We start from the raw sequence: 13,113 nt of genomic DNA, 5'->3' as shown, positions 1-13,113 counted from the left end.
AGAATCCCTCTTTTGCGTCTGTCACTGACGCCCAGTAGGTTACAGGTTTGAAGCACGTCACAGTCATTCAATCATTGAATCCTACTCAGAATACCACAGACAAGGTTTAGACCTTCCGGATTCTCTTGAATGCTGCCATCAGGTCCAGCCTATACCACGAAGATTCCGATTAAAGAACCCAAGAGATAACTACTCAATCTAAGATAGAACAGAGGTGGTTGTCAGGCACATGTTCATAGTTGAGAATGATGATGATTGTCACGGATCATCACATTCATCCGGATTAAGAACAAGTGTTATCTTAGAATGGAAGCAAGCATGATTGAATAAGAAACAGTAGTAATTGCATTAATCCATCAAGACACAGCAGAGCTCCTCACCCCTAACCATGGGGTTTAGAGACTCATACTGTGGAAAGAAACGTGTACAAAATGTTATGAGGTCATTAGGTACGGATACAATGTCAAAAGATCCTATAAATAGTAAACTAGTGTCCTAAGGTTTACAGAAATGAGTAAATGACAGAAAAATCCACTTCCGGGCCCACTTGGTGTGTGCTTGGGCTGAGCAATGAAGGAATTTCGTGTAGAGACCTTTTCTGGAGTTAAACGCCAGCTTCCATGCCAGTTTGGGCGTTTAACTCCAAATTTTATGCCAGTTCCGGCGTTTAACGCTGGAAATTCTGTAGGTGACTTTGAGCGCCGGTTTGGGCCATCAAATCTTGGGCAAAGTATGGACTATTATATATTGCTGGAAAGCCCAGGATGTCTACTTTCCAATGCCGTTGAGAGCGCGCCAATGGGGCTTCTGTAGCTCCAGAAAATCCACTTCGAGTGCAGGGAGGTCAGAATCCAACAGCATCTGCAGTCCTTTTCAGTCTCTGGATCAGATTTTTGCTCAGGACCCTCAATTTCAGTCAGAAAATACCTGAAATCACAGAAAAACACACAAACTCATAGTAAAGTCCAGAAAAGTGAATTTTAATTAAAAACTAATAGAAATATACTAAAAACTAACTAAAAGATACTAAAAATATACTGAAAACAATGCCAAAAAGCGTACAAATTATCCGCTCATCACAACACCAAACTTAAATTGTTGCTTGTCCCCAAGCAACTGAAAATCAAAATAGGATAAAAAGAAGAATATACTATAGACTCCAAAATATCAAAGAAACATAGCTCCAATTAGATGAGCGGGACTAGTAGCTTTTTGCCTCCGAACAGTTTTGGCATCTCACTCTATCCTTTGAAGTTCAGAATGATTAGCATCTATAAGAACTCAGAACTAAGATAGTGTTATTGATTCTCCTAGTTAAGTATATTGATTCTTGAACATAGTCAGTGTATGAGTCTTGGCTGTGGCCCAAAGCACTCTGTCTTCCAGTATTACCACCGGATACATACATGCCACAGACACATAATTGGGTGAACCTTCTTAGATTGTGACTCAGCTTTGCTAAAGTCCCCAATTAGAGGTTTCCAGGGTTCTTAAGCACACTCTTGTTGCCTTGGATCACAACTTTATTTCCTTCTCTTTTTTTTTTTCTTTTCTTTTTTTTTTCTTTCTTTTTTTTTTCGAAATTTTTTTTTCACTGCTTTTTCTTGCTTCAAGAATCAATTTGGTGATTTTTCAGATCCTCAATAACAGTTCTCTTTCTCCTCATTCTTTCAAGAGCCAACAAATTTTAACATTCTTAAAAACAACAAATTCAAAAGACATATGCACTGTTCAAGCATTCATTCAGAAAACAAAAAGTATTGTCACCACATCAAACTAATTCAACTAGTTTCAGAGATAAATTTCGAAACCCTGTACTTCTTGTTCTTTTGTGATTAAAGCATTTTTCAATTAAGAGAGGTGATGGATTCATAGGACATTCATAGCTTTAAGGCATAAACTTAAATTTTATTAATTATAAACTAAGAACAAAACTCAAATATAGATATAAGATGAAACTAAAAATAAAATAGAAAACAAAACAAAAAAACGCAAACATAGGCTTCTAATGATAGAGGTGTTCACAGAGTTAGGACTCAACAACCTTGATTTTGAGAAGTGGATGCTCCCTCAGCTTGAGAGGAGAGCTTTTGGCGTTCATCTCTTGAATTTCACGCCCCTGCTTCTCTTGTTCCTTCAGCAATTTGCAGAGCATGCAGTTCTGATTCTGCTGTTCTTCCTTCAGTTGCTCCATAGTCTCTTGCAACTTGTTAATAGATGCTTCTAGGCTGGACCAGTAGTCAATTCTTGGAAATTCAGGGAGGAATTCCTGCGCCCTCCTTTTGATGGAGTTGTCATGCACTTGTCCTTCCATTGACTTCTTGGTGATTGGGTGTTCAATAGGTATGAACTCATCTACTCCCATCTTCACCCCAGCCTCTTTACAGAGCAAGGAAATCAAGCTTGGATAAGCCAATTTGGCTTCAGTGGAATTCTTATTTGCAATTGTGTAGATCTCACAAGCAATCACATGATGCACTTCCACTTCTTTTCCAAGCATAATGCAATGAATCATCACTGCCCTCTTGATGGTGACCTCAGAACAATTGCTAGTGGGCAATATGGAACGCCCAATGAAGTCTAGCCAACCTCTTGCAATTGGCTTGAGGTCTCCCCTCTTGAGTTGGTTTGGGACACCCTTAGAATTGGTTATCCACTTAGTTCCAGGGAGGCATATGTCCTCTAGAACTTGATCCAACCCCTTATCTACTCTCACCATCCTCCTATTAAAGGAATCAGGATCATCTTGCAGTTGAGGTAACTTGAAGATTTCTCTTATTTTGTCCAGATGAAAGTATATAACTTTCCCTCTGACCATGGTTCTGTAGGTATGGTAAGCAGTTCCAGTCATTCTCTGCTTATCTGTTAGCCACAGATTTGAGTAGAATTCCTGAACCATGTTCCTTCCAACCTTTGTTTCAGGATTGGTTAGAACTTCCCATCCTCTGTTTCGAATTTGCTCTTGGATCCCCGGATATTCATCTTCTTTCAGATCAAATTTAACTTCCGGGATCACTGACCTCAGACCCATTATTTTATGATAATGGTCTTCATGTTCTTTGGTTAAGAACTTCTCTTCATTCCAAAGATTCTTTGGATTATTCTCTTTCTTGCCTCTTAAATTGGTTTGTTTTCCCTTAGGAGCCATGATATTGATGAATCTTGGCTTAGTGATCACGGAAAAGCACACCAAACTTAGAGGTTTGCTTGTCCTCAAGCAAAAGAGAAGAGAGAAGAGAGGGGGAGGAAGAGAAAATTCAAATGGTGTGGTGGAAGAGGGGAACAAACGTGTATTTATAAGGTGGGGAGGGGAGTTTTCGAAAAAAAAGAAGAATTTGAAAGGAGATTTGAGAAGATATGAGAAGAAATTGAGAAAAGGGTGAAATTTTTGAACAATGTTTGTAATTGATTTGAAACAAATTTGAAAAAAAAAGTTTTGATTTTTGAAGATTTGAAAGTGAATGATGAATGATTGAAGTGTGATTTTGTAGAAAAGTATGGGTGAGAAAAGGAAAGTTTGAAAAAAAATCTGATTTGAAAACAAAATTGTGGTCCCCCCACCAAGCTGGCGTTAAACGCCCAGAATGGCACTCATTCTGGCGTTTAACGCCCATCTGTTGCCCCACTTGGGCGTTTAACACCCAGCCAGGTACCCTGGCTGGCGTTAAACGCCAGAAATTCTTCCTCACTGGGCGTTTTTCTAAAACGCCCAGGATGCTGCACACCTGGCGTTAAACGCCCAGAATGGTGCCCATTCTGGCGTTTAACGCCCAAAATGGTACCATTACTGGCGTTAAACGCCCAGAATGGTGCCCATTCTGGCGTTTAACGCCCAAAATGCCCCTTACTGGCGTTTTTTCGCCAGTAAGCTCATTTTCTCTGCTTTTTGAGCTGAATCCTTCTGTAACTCTGTGAATTCCTTCATTTTTGATACTTGCCTCTGTAAGAACAACTTATACAACTTTCTAATGACTGGGTTGCCTCCCAGCAAGCGCTTCTTTACTGTCTTTAGCTGGACTTTCACTGAGAATCACTCAAGTCTCAGTTTTGAGCATTCCTGCTCAAAATTTCCTTCAAGATAGTGCTTGATTCTCTGTCCATTAACAATGAACTTCTTGTCAGAATCAATATCCTGAAGCTCAACATATCCATATGGTGATACTCCTGTAATCACATACGGACCCCTCCACCGGGATTTGAGTTTTCCTGGAAACAGTTTGAGCCTGGAGTTGAAGAGCAGAACTTTTTGTCCTGGCTCAAAGACTCTGGTTGACAATCTCTTGTCATGCCACTTCTTTGCCTTTTCCTTATAAATTTTTACATTTTCAAAGGAATTGAGTCTGAACTCCTCTAGCTCATTTAGCTGGAGCAGTCTTTTCTCACCAGCTAACTGTGCATCCATGTTTAGGAATCTGGTTGCCCAGTAAGCTTTGTGTTCCAGTTCCACAGGCAAATGACAGGCCTTCCCATACACCAGTTGGTATGGAGAGGTGCCTATAGGAGTCTTGAATGCTGTTCTGTATGCCCACAGAGCATCATCCAAGCTCTTTGCCCAATCCTTTCTTCGGGCCATCACAGTCCGTTCCAGGATTCTTTTTAGCTCTCTGTTAGAGACTTCAGCTTGCCCATTAGTCTGTGGATGATACGGAGTTGCCACTTTATGGCTGATTCCATATCTAACCATAGCAGAGTACAGCTGTTTATTGCAGAAATGAGTGCCCCCATCACTGATTAGCACTCTGGGGACGCCAAACCTGCTGAAAATGTTTTTCTGGAGGAATTTAAGCACAGTCTTGGTATCATTAGTGGGTGTAGCAATTGCTTCTACCCATTTAGATACATAGTCCACTGCCACCAGAATGTAAGTGTTTGAGTATGATGGTGGGAATGGTCCCATGAAATCAATTCCCCATACATCAAACAATTCTATCTCTAATATTCCTTGTTGAGGCATGGCATATCCGTGAGGCAGGTTACCAGCTCTTTGGCAACTGTCACAGTTACGCACAAACTCTCGGGAATCTTTATAGAGAGTAGGCCAGTAGAAGCCGCACTGGAGAACTTTAGTGGCTGTTCGCTCACTTCCAAAATGTCCTCCATAATGTGATCCATGGCAGTGCCATAAGATCTTTTGTGCTTCTTCTCTGGGTACACACCTGCGGATCACTCCATCAGCACATCTCTTAAAGAGATATGGTTCATCCCAAAGGTAGTACTTGGCATCTGAAATTAGTTTCTTTCTCTGCACACTGCTGTACTCCTTGGGTATGAACCTTACAGCTTTATAATTTGCAATGTCTGCAAACCATGGAGCTTCCTGAATGGCAAAGAGTTGCTCATCTGGGAAAGTCTCAGAGATCTCAGTAGAAGGGAGGGACGCCCCAGCTACTGGTTCTATCCGGGACAGATGATCAGCCACTTGGTTCTCTGTCCCTTTTCTGTCTCTTATTTCTATATCAAACTCTTGCAGAAGCAATACCTATCTGATAAGCCTGGGTTTTGAATCCTGCTTTGTGAGTAAGTATTTAAGAGCAGCATGGTCAGTGTACACAATCACCTTTGATCCCACCAAGTAGGATCTAAACTTGTCAATGGCATAGACCACTGCAAGTAATTCTTTTTCTGTGGTTGTGTAATTCTTCTGTGCATCATTTAGAACACGGCTAGCATAATAAATGACATGCAGAAGTTTGTTATGCCTCTGTCCCAACACTGCACCAATGGCATGATCACTGGCATCACACATTAATTCAAATGGTAATGTCCAATCTGGTGCAGAGATGACTGGTGCTGTGACCAGCTTAGCTTTCAGGGTCTCAAATGCCTGCAGACACTGTGTGTCAAACACAAATGGTGTGTCAGCAGCTAACAGGTTACTCAGAGGTTTAGCAATTTTCGAAAAATCCTTGATAAACCTTCTGTAGAATCCTGCATGCCCCAGAAAGCTTCTGATTGCCTTAACATTGGCAGGTGGTGGTAATTTTTCAATTACCTCTACCTTTTCCTTATCCACCTCTATTCCCCTGCTTGAAATTTTGTGCCCAAGGACAATTCCTTCAGTCACCATAAAGTGACATTTCTCCCAGTTTAAAACTAGGTTAGTCTCTTGGCATCTTTTCAGGACAAGTGATAGGTGGTTAAGACAGGAGCTGAATGAGTCTCCATATACTGAGAAGTCGTCCATGAAGACCTCCAGGAATTTCTCTACCATATCTGAGAAGATAGAGAGCATGCACCTCTGAAAGGTTGCAGGTGCATTGCACAGACCAAAAGGCATCCTCCTGTAGGCAAACACGCCAGAAGGGCATGTGAATGCTGTTTTCTCTTGGTCCTGAGGATCTACTGCAATTTGGTTGTAGCCTGAATAGCCATCCAAAAAGCAGTAGTAATCATGACCAGCTAGTCTTTCTAGCATTTGGTCTATGAATGGTAAAGGAAAATGATCCTTTCTGGTGGCTGTATTGAGCCTTCTGTAGTCAATACACATGCGCCACCCTGTGACTGTTCTTGTAGGAATCAGTTCATTTTTTTCATTATGAACCACTGTCATGCCTCCCTTTTTGGGAACAACTTGGACAGGGCTCACCCAGGGGCTATCAGAAATAGGATAAATAATCCCAGCCTCTAGTAATTTAGTGACCTCTTTCTGCACCACCTCCTTCATGGCAGGATTTAGCCTCCTCTGTGGTTGAACCACTGGTTTGGCATTATCCTCCAATAGGATCTTGTGCATGCATCTAGCTGGGCTAATGCCCTTGAGATCACTTATGGACCACCCAAGAGCTGTCTTGTGTGTCCTCAGCACTTTAATCAGTGCTTCCTCTTCCTGTGGATTTAAAGCAGAGCTTATAATCACTGGAAAAGTGTCACCCTCTCCCAGAAATGCATATTTCAGGGATGATGGTAGTGGTTTGAGTTCAGGCTTAGGAGGCTTATCCTCCTCCTGAGGAGTTTTCGAAAATTCCTTTGCCTCCTCTGGCTCTTCCTGATCAGTTTGAGCATCTTTGAAGATGTCCTCAAGCTCTGATTCTAGGCTTTCAGCCATATTGATCTCTTCTACCAGAGAGTCAATAATGTCAGCGTCCATGCAGTCCTCTGGTGTGTCTGGATGCTGCATAGCTTTTACAGCATTCAACTTGAACTCATCCTCATTGACTCTCAAGGTTACTTCCCCCTTTTGTACATCAATGAGAGTTCGTCCAGTTGCTAGGAAAGGTCTTCCTAGAATGAGAGTTGCACTTTTGTGCTCCTCTATTTCCAGCACCACAAAGTCAGTTGGAAAGGCAAATGGCCCAACCTTGACAATCATGTCCTCTATTATGCCTGATGGGTGTTTAATGGAGCCATCAGCAAGTTGGAGGCATATCCTGGTTGGTTTGACTTCTCCAATCAACCCAAGCTTTCTGATAGTGGATGCAGGTATTAATTGATACTTGCTCCAAGATCACATAAGGCTATCTTGGTGTAAGTGCCTTCCAATGTGCATGGTATCAGAAAGCTTCCAGGATCTTGAAGCTTTTCTGGTAAGCTTTTTAGAATGACTGCACTGCATTCTTCAGTGAGAAACACTTTTTCAGTCTCTCTCCAGTCCTTCTTATGACTTAAGATCTCTTTCATGAACTTAGCATAAGAAGGTATTTGCTCAAGTGCCTCTGCAAAAGGAATCTTTATTTCAAGAGTCCTTAAATAGTCTGCAAAGCGGGCAAATTGCTTATCCTGTTCCGCTTTGCGGAGTTTCTGAGGATAAGGCATCTTGGCTTGATATTCTTCAACCTTAGATGCTGCAGGTCTATTTCGTACAGAAGTGGTTGAAGAAGCCTTGTTAGGGGATTACTGTCAGCACTCTCAGGTGTCTGATCCTCCCTTGGCGTTTGGACGCCAGAATTGGGTGGAAAATGGGCGTTTAACGCCAACTTTTCTCCCTTTTCTGGCGTTTGAACGCCAGGACTGGGCAGGGAATGGGCGTTTAACGCCAGCTTTCCTTCCCTTTCTGGCGTTTGAACGCCAATATTCCTCTCTGGGCTCTTACTGTCCTCAGAGGGATTTTGAACAGTGGGTTGGTTGTCCTCTGTCATTTGTTCCTTATTTGGCTTTTTGCTCTTTTGAACAGTGTTATTCAGGGTCTTTCCACTCCTCAATTGAACTGCTTGGCACTCCTCTGTTATCTGTTTAGATAATTGCTGTTTTGCTTGATTCAACTGCAGTTCTATGCTCTTATTAGCAACCTTAGTACCATGGAGCATTTCTTTAAATTCTGCTAACTGTTCTGTTATCAGGAGCAACTGTTGATTAAGCTCATTCATCTGTTCTTGAGGATTAGGATTAGTGACTAATGCCATGACCTCCTCCTTTGGAACGAACTCATTGCTAGAGTACAGATACTGGTTTCTAGCAACAGTGTCTATAAGCTCTTGAGCTTCTTCAATTGTTTTCCTCATGTGTATAGATCCACCAGCTGAGTGGTCTAAAGACATCTGAGCTTTTTCTGTAAGCCTGGTGGACGAAATTGTGATCACTATTATTTGATTTGACTTTTTGGTCTTGTATCTTTTTCCTTGTAATTGGATTTTTGAAATTGGCACTAATGAACACAACTCCGTTCAACTAACCAGCAAGTGTACTGGGTCGTCCAAGTAATACCTTACGTGAGTAAGGGTCGAATCCACAGATATTATTGGTTTGAAGCAATCAATATTTATTTTATTAATCTTAGTCAGGATGTCAAAGAAAATTGTTTGGGCTACTTGAACAATAGAGTTATTTGTTTATAAAGGATTATGGAATACGTTGGAATAATAAAGGGGAATAATAGCGTTACTTGTTGTGCAGTAATGGAGAATATGTTGGAGTTTTGGAGATGCTTTGTCCTTTGACTTCAACTCTTCCTTGAAATCCTCTTCTCACACGCAGGTTCCTTCCATGGCAAGCTCTTTGTAGGGTGTCACCGTTGTCAGTGGCTACTTCCCATCCTCGCAGTGAAAACTATGCTCACGCACTCTGTCACAGTACGGCTAATCACCGGTTAGTTCCCGCTCCTACTGGAATAGAATCACTCTTTTGCGTCTGTCACTAATGCCCAGCAGGTTAAAGTTTGAAGCACGTCACAGTCATTCAATCCCGGAATCCTACTCGGAATACCACAGACAAGGTTTAGACTTTCCGGATTCTCATGAATGCCGCCATCGATCCGGCTTATACCACGAAGATTCTGTTGGGGAATCTAAGAGATATTCATTCAATCTGATGTAGAACGGAGGTGGTTGTCAGGCACACGTTCATGGGTTGAGGAAGGTGATGAGTGTCACGGATCATCACCTTCTCCACAGTTAAGCGCGAATAAACATCTTAGATAAGAACAAGCGTGTTTGAATGGAAAACAAAGGAATTGTATTAAATCATCGAGACGCTGCAGAGCTCCTCACCCCCAACAATGGAGTTTAGAGACTCATGCCGTCACAAAGTATGTAATTCAGATCTGAAAAATGTCATGAGGTACAAGATAAGTCTGTAAAAGTTGTTTAAATAGTAAATTAGTAACCTAGGTTTACAGAAATTGAATAAACTAAGATAATTGGTGCAGAAATCCACTTCTGGGGCCCACTTGGTGTGTGCTGGGGCTGAGACTAAAGCTTTCCACGTGTAAAGGCCTTTCCTGGCGTCAAACTCCAGGTTATGACGTGTTTTGGGCGTTCAACTCCGAATCATGACGTTTTTCTGGCGTTTAACTCAGACAGCAGCATGTACTTGGCGTTCAACGCCAGTTACGTCTCTATCCTTGCGCAAAGTATGGACTATTATATATTGCTAGAAAGCCCTGGATGTCTACTTTCCAACGCCGTGAGAGCGCGCCAATTGGACTCCTGTAGCTCCAGAAAATCCATTTCGAGTGCAGGGAGGTCAGGATCCAACAGCATCAGCAGTCCTTTTCAGCCTAAGTCAGATTTTGCTCAGCTCCCTCAATTTCAGCCAGAAAATACCTGAAATCACAGAAAAACACACAAACTCATAGTAAAGTCCAGAAATATGATTTTTGCCTAAAAACTAATATATTTTACTAAAAACTAACTGAAACATGCTAAAATCTACATGAAATTACCCCCAAAAAGCGTACAAATATCCGCTCATCACAACACCAAACTTAAACTGTTGCTTGTCCTCAAGCAACTAGATAAATAAAATAGGTTTTAACAGAAATAAAGAAGTAATAATATTCTCGAGTTTAAATGAAGCTCAGATTCTTATTAGATGAGCGGGGCTTGTAGCTTTTGCCTCTGAACAGTTTTGGCATCTCCCTGTATCTTTAAATTTTCAGAATGATTGGCATCCTTAGGAACTCAGAATTCAGATAGTATTATTGACTCTCCTAGTGTAGTATGTTGATTCTTGAACACAGTTATTTTATGAGTCTTGGCCGTGGCCCTAAGCACTTTGTCTTCCAGTATTACCACCGGATACATAAATGCCACAGACACATAACTGGGTGAACCTTTTCAGATTATGACTCAGCTTTGCTAGAGTCCCCAGTCAGTGGTGTCCAGAGCTCTTAAGCACACTCTTTTGCTTTGGATCACGACTTTAACCACTCAGTCTCAAGCTTGTAACTTGGACCTGCATGCCACAAGCACATGGTTAGGGACAGCTTGGTTTAGCCGCTTAGGCCTGGATTTTATTTCCTTGGGCCCTCCTATCCATTGATGCTCAAAGCCTTGGATCCTCTTTACCCTTGCCTTTTGGTTTTAAGGGCTGCTTGGCTTTTATTCCTTTTGATTGTAAATTTTTTTTTTAAAATTCATCTACTTTATTTGCCTGATGATGATAGAAAAATAATTATAGCTTAATTGGAAATAAAATCAAAATAGACATACTAATTACTACTACTGCTAAATATAACTTCTAAGGTAAAATCCTATAATAATACTATCACAGAGTTAAAGCTGGAATTAGAACTTAACAACCTGTATTTTGGGAAGTGGATGTTCCTCTAGTCTGTGGGGTGCCTTCAAGGATTAATTTCTGACGCTTCAGCTCCCTTAAGTTCACATCCTTGCTCTTCCTGTTCTCTTAGGTGCCATGATCTTAATGAGTTTAGCTCAGTGATCATGGCAAATCACACCCAAACTTAGAGGTTTGCTTGTCCTCAAGCAAAAGAAAGGAAAGGAGAGGAGTAGAAGGAAAGACATTGTCGAAAAAAAAAAAAAGATAAGATGAGTTGAAAAAGATATGAGAAGAAATTAAAAATATTTGAAAAAGATTTGGATTGGAAAAAGATTAGTGTTTATGAATTAAGATACATTTGATATTTTTGAAAAAGGGATTTTGGAAATTTGAATTTTAGAACACTAATTTGAATTTGAAGGATGATATTTGAAACATGTTTATGCAGAAATCATGAATTGAAACTTAAAAATTTAGAAAAATTGTAAAGAAAAACGGATTTTACCTCCTCCCCACCATCCTGGCGTTAAACGCCCAGGATGCTAGCAAACTGGCGTTAAACGCCCAGAAGGTGCATCTTTCTGGCGTTTAACGCCCAGAAGATGCTCCTTTCTGGCGTTAACGCCCAGATGGCTACCCTTACTGGCGTTAAACGCCCATGGGAGCTTTTTGGGCGTTTAACGCCCAAAGTATTTCTCTGGCTTTTTCATGCCAGTGAGCTTCCAAATTTCCCTGTAACTCTGTGACTTCAATCAATTACTATTTCACCTTTGAAGATACTTGACATATACCTGAAACAAAATTAATTAATTAATGAATACGAATAAAATTAAATTTTGTGATTGGCTGGGTTGCCTCCCAGCAAGCGCTTCTTTAATGTCAATAGCTGGACTATTACTGTTTTAATCAAGTCTCAGTTTTGAGCATTCTTGCTCAAAATTGCCTTCAAGATAATGTTTGACTCTTTGTCCATTAACAATGAACTTTTTGTTAGAGTCACTATCCTGAAGTTCTATGTATCCATATGGTGATACACTTGTAATTACATATGGACCTCTCCACCGGGATTTTAATTTCCCAGGGAATAATTTGAGCCTTGAATTAAATAACAGAACTTTCTGTCCTGGCTCAAAGACTCTGGATGACAATTTCTTATCATGCCATCTTTTTGCTTTCTCTTTGTAAATTTTTGCATTTTCGAAAGCATTGAGTCTAAATTCCTCTAGCTCATTTAACTGGAGCAATCGTCTTTCTCCAGCTAACTTGGCATCAAGGTTCAGGAATTGGTTGCCCAGTAGGCCTTGTGTTCCAGTTCCACTGGCAAGTGACACGCCTTTCCATACACAAGCTGGTATGGAGAGGTCCCTATAGGGGTCTTAAATGCTGTTCTGTATGCCCACAGAGCATCATCCAAGCTTCTTGCCCAATCCTTTCTACGGTTAATTACAGTCCGTTCCAGGATTCTTTGAGTTCTCTATTTGAGACTTCAGCTGCCCATTAGTTTGTGGATGATATGGAGTAGCTACCCTGTGGTTGACTCCATAACGTACCAGAGCAGCATAAAGCTGTTATTACAGAAATGAGTGCCCCCATCACTGATTAGCACTCTAGGGACACCAAATCTGCTGAAGATTGTTTCTGGAGGAATTTCAACACTGTTTTAGTGTCATTAGTGGGTGTTGCAATAGCCTCCACCCATTTGGATACATAATCCACTGCCACCAGAATATAAGTGTTTGAGTATGATGGTGGGAAAGGTCCCATGAAGTCAATGCCCCATACATCAAACAACTCAATCTCCAAGATTCCTTGTTGAGGCATGGCATAACTGTGAGGTAGGTTGCCTGATCTTTGGCAACTGTCACAATTAAGCACAAATGCTCGGGAATCTTTATAGAGAGTAGGCCAGTAGAAGCCACTTTGGAGGACTCTTGTGGCTGTTCGCTCACTTCCAAAATGTCCTCCATACTGTGATCCATGGCAATGCCAAAGGATCTTCTGTGCTTCCTCTTTAGGCACACACCTACGGATTACTCCGTCTGCACATCTCTTGAAGAGATATGGTTCATCCCAAAGATAGTACTTTGCATCTGTGATTAATTTCTTTGATTGCACCCTACTGTACTCTTTGGGTATGAATCTCACTGCCTTGTAGTTTGCAATGTCTGCAAACCATGG

Source organism: Arachis stenosperma, chromosome 9, assembly GCF_014773155.1.
Source record: "Arachis stenosperma cultivar V10309 chromosome 9, arast.V10309.gnm1.PFL2, whole genome shotgun sequence".
Taxonomy (NCBI): Eukaryota; Viridiplantae; Streptophyta; class Magnoliopsida; order Fabales; family Fabaceae; genus Arachis; species Arachis stenosperma.
This window is presented reverse-complemented; position numbering follows the sequence as displayed.